This window comes from Pelophylax lessonae, assembly GCF_965119305.1.
Source record: "Pelophylax lessonae genome assembly, chromosome: 12".
NCBI classification, from domain to species: Eukaryota; Metazoa; Chordata; class Amphibia; order Anura; family Ranidae; genus Pelophylax; species Pelophylax lessonae.
In genome coordinates, this window is record NC_138779.1 from 199,252,672 (window position 1) to 199,261,463 (window position 8,792).

Sequence of the window (8,792 nt, forward strand, 5' to 3'; positions counted from 1 at the left end):
AGGTATGCATAGCTGTTAGTTTCATCAAGAGTGCAGCTGTTTAACCACTTTACCACCGGAGGATTTTGCTGTCTTACGTCCAGGTCACTTTTTGCGATTCGGCGCTGTGCGACTTTAACTGACAATTGCGCAGTCGTGCGACGCCGTACCCAAACGAAATTTACATCTTTTTTTTTTTACCACAAATAGAGCTTTCTTTTGGTGGTATTTGATCACCTGTGCGATTTTTACTTTTTGCGCTATAAACAAAAAAAGAGCGTTTATTTTGAAAAAATAACAATATTTTTAAAAAAATTTTATATGAAATTCCTCCCAAAAAATATGTAAAAATCTATTTTTTTTTTAAATTTTTGGCCAATTTGTTTTCTGCTACCTATGTTTGGTAAAAAAAAATTATTGGAGAGGGAGGGGTTAATATATGCCTGGTGCTTACTAACGTGTGGGGGGGGGGGAGGTTACTGAGTGACACAGGGACAGATCGCAGGTTCAGCTATGCTGAACACTCCGATCTGTCACTCCCTGTCACTTAGGAGATCCGCCCGCTCTGTTTACACAGGCGGGCGGATCTCCAAACTAGATTCCCCGACGATCGGGGAAGAGCGGCGGCGATCGCCGCTGCTCCTCCCCTGGCCCGACTCCCGCTGTGAATGAAAACAGCGGGAGCGCGCCTCCGGCGGCGCGCGAGTGCCGCCTACAGGGGGAGGAGTCCAGCGACGTAGGTCTATGTCGCTGGACGATAACGAGCCACTGTGCCGCAGTAGAGGCATAGTGGCCGGAGGTAAAGTGGTTAAGGAAGGGTCCTTTGTTTGTTTTGTATTCTTCCTTTGGAGGACCATGATTTTTTTTTTTTTAGTTAATAAGTAGTGCCCATGTGGCACTGTATTTCTCCAGCACTTCCAGGCTTTCTTGTAGACCTTTCTTGGTTGGTGACAGTAGCAGGAGGTCATCTGCATACAGCAGGAACTTTACCTTGGTGTCATGTAGAGTTAGTCCAAGTGCTAGAGCTGCCTGTCTGATTTCATGGGCCTGTCAAAATTGATTTGTTCTTTTCCCATCCACCATTATGATGCAGCTGTTCTATCTATTTATTAGGCCATGAAGCCAGGGACATCTCACTTCCTACTTTATCCATCATTTCATATGTCAGACATTATTCCCAGCCCACCCTGCTATTATCTTTAGACGCCGAAAAAACATTTCACAGAGTGGACTGAGACTATTTAATGACAACATCCAGCTGGCTCTAGTACCTCCCCGTGCACTGTAGTTGGCTCCGCTTCTCTCACTTGCAGGGAGATCATCCAGTGGGAGTGTCAGCATCCACACTGCACCCTGGGCACCTGCATCTCCATTGTCCCAAGCCACTCACGTGATCAGATCAGTCAGAGCCTTCAGGAGACAAGTTGTCACCTGTAAACACAAAAGCTGGATATCTGTATTAACAAGTGATAATGGTAAACAGGTAGCAGATGGCCTGAGCCAGAGCTGGTGGAACTGACCAAGTTCTAGCTGAAAAAAAAAAAATATATATATATATATATATATATATATATATATATATTGTAAGGGATTAGCTCGGTGGCGGGTGTGGATGACCCCTTGGGGGGTGCGTTTTCCCAGAGAGGTAGCCGACAAGTGCTTGCAAACAAACAGTGTGGTTTATTAAATGGTGTTTTCTTCACCAGGCTGTATGCAGCAAAACATCCAAAATAAAATAAAACAGAAAATAAATCCTTGCCTCTGTGGGCGGCTACCTTCTCACAACTGGAACCTGCCTAAGTGTCTGTCTCCAACCTACCGTTGGGCAGACTTCCTTGTCCTACAGCGGACACTCAATAGTCCTTTTATAATAGCTTCACAGGGCAACACAGTCCTTTTGTTTCTTTCACATCAACAGTTCGTCTTCTCACCTTTGAGACGTATTCACCCTTGGTTACCGTCCCGGGCACACATCACTCCGGGGGGTCTTCTCCCAGGCCCACACATCCTGTCGGGAGGCACACGCTGACTGTCCTCCTGCTCCCAGCCCACATGGCTTCAGGACACAGCTTCTGGAGGCAGCAAACAATAGGACTTTCTCTGAACAAATTATAGAGCCTTAACTCCCTCATTCTGAACAGGTGAAGGCCTTTCAACTTCCTGCTGGCTAGCTCTGTAGCCAACACCCTAAATTAATTAATGGACTTTCTAAATCAGGTGGAAATGTATCTCCTTCCTGTGACTACATTCCCAGATTTAGCTGACTTCCTGTCACATACCCCCCCCTCTTGTTTCAACCCTAGGGTTGGGACACATATTTCCAGGCACGCATGTGTCAGGCACTGCTGACTCACTGATAAGCCTCCTATTATCCTCAAGCTTCCGGATGAAACTGTTTTGTCATCTTCATTGACGGATTTCTCATAAATGCCACACAGTTTGTCTCTCATCTCATATACACATTCTTCAACTGCATTTTTGGCATCATTTTGCTGCTTCTCGTTTCTGTCATCTTCATTGACAGCTTTCTCATAAATGTCAGACAGCTTGTCCCTCATAACCGTCTGTCCAATCCACCATGGAGGACCGTGATCCATAGGCAACTCAATTGGGCTAGTCTTAATGTCTTCAACATTCTTAAGACGCCTCTCTCTGCAATCCATAAATGTTTTCCACAAAACTTTGAGAACCTTTGCTTCACTAAGCTTTGTTCCAAGTAGGGACTCTTGACATCCCTCTGTGACTTGAGTTGCCTCTCCATACAGCTGTACACAATCATTGACTTTTTGTTGTAAAAGGGAATGATCTTCCTTCTTGAGCTTTGCTTGCTCTAAGATGCTGTGCAGAGGATTTTCCAATTGAGACAACAGGCTATCACACATTTCTTCAAAGTGACCCCTGTTCCTTTTCCCAGAGACATCAATATCATTCACCAAACATTTCATATTCATAGGCAGATCTGAAGTATTTGCACTCATCAACTTCTTAAACTTTTCGCCCTCCTGAGCGAGTCGCAGTAAAGGCCTACTATTTGATTTGATATTGAGTTTATATTTCTTGCCAAACTCTTCACAGAAGAAGCCAACCAGAACATCATCAACTTTCCTTCCACCAACATAGGGGTCAAAGGCAACAACACAGTTGAACCCAGCGATCTGGGTGGTATCCATTATAGACCTCCTCTCTGCATCAGTGAAGAAGCATGGAACTGCAACACATTCTTTTACAGGTTTCTTCAATGCACTTTCTGCTGAACTATTTGACCGCTCAAAGTCACCTAGTTCCTTTTCTCTATCTGAATTCCACATGGAATGCATCTCAAGATCACGATCAAACTTCTGCCACCCGTCTTTCACCAGTTCCATTTTGGAAACACTCCCTGAAAGGCACTTGAAATTCATTTGCTTCACGTTTTCACCAACAGCCTTAGTTTTCTCCACTAGGTGGCGTTTGCTTTTTTTTCCCAGATTTATATCACTTGCTTTAGTTTTCTCCGCTTTAGTTTTCTCCACTAGGTTTTCAGCCTGAACTGAGAAATCATCACATTTCTTACACAACTCTTTTGTTTGCTGAAGCTCTAATGATACATTTTCCAATGCTTGAAGTTTTTGAAGGAACGGTTTATTCCAAAGGGGTGATTCAAGCCACGTGTCATCACATTTCTGAGGCTCACTCAGGACAGACCCCAAAACACTGATCCTTTTAAAAACTGCATCAGGCACACTATCCCCTCTTTGGGACAGATCCTCTGTTGCCTGGAATTCCTCTTCCAGTTCCTGCAACGGAATCTTCATCTCTTCTACTTGCTGTTCTAAGGCTCGCTTAGACTTTTCTAGCTCCTGAACGCTTTTCACAACATCATCCTTGGAGCTGACCAAATCTTCCATTTCTGTACACAGCTGTTGGTTAACTCTTTCTAGTTCAACCTTACACTCTAGAGCTTCCTCCAAAGAGCGAGCCAAGAACAGGGCTTTGCTCTCGTTATCACGCACCTCCGTTTCTGCACGGGCGCGTTCTTCTGCATATTTTGCAGACACAGTCTTCTCTTCACCAAGCATGTGATCAAACTTCTTTTTCACATCTTCAACACACTGTAATGAACCAACGCTTTCTTCCATGCGTTTTTTCATATCCGCTATCTGAGCTTGCAATGTTGCGACTTGCTCTGATAGGTTTTTCTTTGCTTCCGCCTCCTCTTTTAATTGTTCCAGGAAGCCATTTTTCTCATCTTCCATTTGTTTGAGCTTTGTGCTAAAACTCAGCCTTTGACACCTCTCTTCCTGTAAGAGTTCCTGCGTGTCTTGCAGCTGCGATTCCAAGATAGAAAAATCTTCCGCAATTTCTCTAGATTTGCTGTCTGCTTGAGAAAACTGATTTGTAACATTGTCCAACTCAACCTGCAGTCGGTTTGCCTTCTCTGACAGCTTAGCACACAATCGGTCACCTTCTGACACCTTGACTTGCGATTCCAGAAGCTGTGCCTCTACTTTTTCCCTCTTATGTTCACAATCTCCTTTTCCCTGCATAAGAGCCTTCACCTCATTGGCTAGCATCTGGGAATAAGAATGTAATTCTGCCACACAGGCTTCTTTCTCCTTTAACTGCTGCTGGACACGTTGGGCTTCCCCTTTCCAACTTTCACAGTCCGCACGCCATTCATCTACCACATTGCTTAAAGTAGTGAGCTCATACACAGTACTCAGTAATTTAGCTTCTCTTTCACTTTTCTCTTTGTCGCTGAGAGACAATGTCGCTTTCAGAGCAACATTCTGTTCCTGCGACTCCTGCAGGTCTATTTTTTTAGCTCCCAAAGACTGAAGACTTTTTTCCAGCTGATTACGCAACTCCAACATATCAGCCATACTTTGCTTCTGCAAAGTCTGAATTTCACTTTCCTTTTCCATGAGGATGGTATCTTTCTCCATTATAGTCTCTCTGCGTTTTTGCAACTCGACCAAAAGAAGAGCAGTGGATTCTTCCCACTGTGACACATGAGACTTCAGTAGTTCATTCGTTTCCTGCAAGTTTCTATGCTCCATTTTAAGCAATTCCAAGGCTTGTTCCTTTTCTTCCATTTTCCGTTGCAAGGCATCCAACTCAGCCCTGCACACATACTCGGTTTCCTCCAAACCGATGGCCTCCATTGGCTGCTGGCGTCTCTGTTTCCAGCCTGCCATGCTCTCTTGATGAGCCTTTTGTTGAGCTGCAAAGCTCTGCTGAAAATCCGCATTTGCCTGCTGTTGAGCTGCATTTGCTTGCTGTTGAGCTGCATTTGATATAATCAGATGTTTCAACATCTCCTCCATTTTGAGTTTACTTTTCATCTGAGCACACTGCGTCTCCATAGCAGTTTCATCAGTGTTGCTAGGGACAACAACCTTCCTCTTTAGTAGACTCTCTTTAGGCATGGATGGGGCTGGTTCAGACGGTAACATCCCCTCCATCCATAGAATCCGGTCTCTCATTTCATCTATCTTTGCATTTTTCAGGCGTTTGGACCGCCCCATCTTCAATAACTCCACAAACAAATTTTCCACAGTCCAGCAAACAATTTTCAGACCACTGTCTCTTTAACACATGTAGTTTTTCTCTCTCTTGCAAGATCTCTTTTCCTGCGCACACAGTTTGTGCAGTCACTTGCACCAGACACAACAAAGTTCATCAAAAAATTTTGAGACCCCTGTCTCTTTAAAACACTTTTTTTTTTTTTTTTTTCTGTCAGGATCTTCTCTCCTGCACACATAGATTGTGCAATCTCATGCACCAGACAAAGTTCATCAAACATTTGCACTTCCTTGCAGGGATCTCTGCTTATGCCCACTGCATACCTCCACCATATGTAAGGGATTAGCTCGGTGGCGGGTGTGGATGACCCCTTGGGGGGTGCGTTTTCCCAGAGAGGTAGCCGACAAGTGCTTGCAAACAAACAGTGTGGTTTATTAAATGGTGTTTTCTTCACCAGGCTGTATGCAGCAAAACATCCAAAATAAAATAAAACAGAAAATAAATCCTTGCCTCTGTGGGCGGCTACCTTCTCACAACTGGAACCTGCCTAAGTGTCTGTCTCCAACCTACCGTCGGGCAGACTTCCTTGTCCTACAGCGGACACTCAATAGTCCTTTTATAATAGCTTCACAGGGCAACACAGTCCTTTTGTTTCTTTCACATCAACAGTTCGTCTTCTCACCTTTGAGACGTATTCACCCTTGGTTACCGTCCCGGGCACACATCACTCCGGGGGGGTCTTCTCCCAGGCCCACACATCCTGTCGGGAGGCACACGCTGACTGTCCTCCTGCTCCCAGCCCACATGGCTTCAGGACACAGCTTCTGGAGGCAGCAAACAATAGGACTTTCTCTGAACAAATTATAGAGCCTTAACTCCCTCATTCTGAACAGGTGAAGGCCTTTCAACTTCCTGCTGGCTAGCTCTGTAGCCAACACCCTAAATTAATTAATGGACTTTCTAAATCAGGTGGAAATGTATCTCCTTCCTGTGACTACATTCCCAGATTTAGCTGACTTCCTGTCACAATATATATATATATATATATATATATATGTATATGTGGGCCTACTACTACTGATGATGTCCTGCTGCAGACCTAATGCATATAGGGGAGCGGATACTGATCAGACCACCACGCCTATGTTTTGGGAACTGCTGGAGAGCTGGAAAATCAGGTTCTGTGGCTATGTGCAACTACTAAGCAATTTGTTGCTTCTTGTGAGCGTACAGTATTTTGGATTTTATATTTTTATAAAAAACACAGTGAGCGCTATAAGTTTTCCTTCTTGTTCTTTCTAAGTGCCTACTGTTTGCTGTGATATGTGGAGGAGGAATGGCTGAGGAGTGAAAGTCTGGAGTAATCCATGCCGGGATGCCCTTCCTCTGCAGTACTTTTTTCTACTGCTAGATGTCATTGCTTTGATAACCAGCATTATTCAACCCACTTCCTCTCATCCCAGGTCACCCTGGATCTCAGCCTGTGACTGGACAGTGAAAGGAAAAGCAGCACATTGATGAGCTCATCCTTCTTTTGCTCTGTTTTCTCCTGCTATCAGCATGGTTCTTGTCAGCGTATGAACTGACTGTTGCCTTGTGATGCATCTACTGCTCATACTGTAGCCCTGCTGTAAAGGAACAGTAAGAGGTTGATACCATGTCAAATTCAAGTACTTACATTACTTGCATTTAAAAAATGCAAATATTTATGTATTAATAATTACAACGCTGCATTTATTTATGTCTTTTGGTTTTAATACGTTTATAATGAGTTTACAGTATGGTAATACAAAACATTACTAGTTACCAATAAATTATGAACAGGTTTAACAACATGCATAGCACAGTGTCTAATTAGTAACACAGTAGACAATAAAGACATTTTACAGATATGCAATCAAACATCATTATTGCTATTGATCTACTGGATTAAGGAAAGCCTAAGGTAGTTTAACTTTCGTTTGCCGGTTATAACCACAATAGAGAGGGATCAGAGATGTAAGGTTCACCATTCAAGCCAAGGTTTCCATTTACGGGAGATACACTCCACTTTCCCTAAACAGGCAGCCATGATATATTCGTAAGAGCAGTGGAGTTGTGTTACATCTAACACTTCAATCAGTGTAGGAGGAGAAGTGTTTCTTCCAGGGCCTTGTAGTACAAAGTCTGGCAGCTAGCAAGATGTGTGTAAAGGCAGGGCTTTTTTCCAGTGGGAACGCAGGGGAACGCAGTTCCGGCACCTCCAGCACTGAATGTATTTTAGGGCAAGGAGTGCTGGGGTGTACTGGAGGGTCTATTGATGCTGCCTGATGGGGGATCTTTTGTTCGCTGGTGGGGATCTATTTTTTGTGTGGGGATCTATTGTTGCCGGAGTGGGTGGATGTTGCTGGGGGGTCAGTGGTTGCTGGGAGGAATCTACTATTGAGGGAAAGGTCTATTGCCTCTGATTGATGAAGGGTCTATTGATGCTAGCTGTTCCGGAGAACTGTTGTTGCTGCTGAGGGGCTATTGTTGTTGGGGGGTTCTGTTGTTGTGTTGGGGGTCTATTGTTGCTGGGGTGGGGTCTATCAAATTCCATACAAATTATTTAGTAGCACTAAATTATACTTGGTTCTGCATTCTCTTAAAGGGGTGGTAGAGGGAGGTGGGTAGGGTATGGAACCAAGGGAACGTTTTTAGAGATAGGGGGCAGAGACAAGGGGTGACTCAGAAAGGAGGAGTTCCTGCACCTATTCTCTGAGAAAAAAAGCCCTGTGTAAAGGTATATTTTAAATCAATTGGGATCTTTTTTAGTTCAAGGGACAGTAATGCTAGGCTTGGCTTAGGGAAACTGGTGTTTGAGCTAGGTCTGATAAGAGATTAAAAATACATTTCCAGTAAGATGCCAGTTTAGGACATCCCAGGAAGATATGTAGCAGATCCCCTTTATGGCCACAACTTTTCCAGCAGTAATTGTTCTGTTTAGACGAGAATCGGGAAAGTTTGTCTGTGGTCATGTACCAACGCTTTGTAAGTTTAATGGAGAGTTCCCATAGCATGGAGCAACACGTCACTCTATAGGTGGAGGTAAGGGCTGTAAGCCATTGTTTATCAGTAAATGTATAGCCCAATTCAGATTCCCAACATTGTAGGGGGGCTGATTTGATAAAAATACATTTCTGTTGGAGGAAGGAGTAAAATAATGAGATCCCATTCCGATGAGATATGGTAGAGTTGAAGGACCAAGCTTGATGGGGTAGTCGGAGGGGCCAGAAAGGAAGTGTCAATATACAATGTTTAGTGTGAAGGAAGAGAAAAAGCTCTCTTTC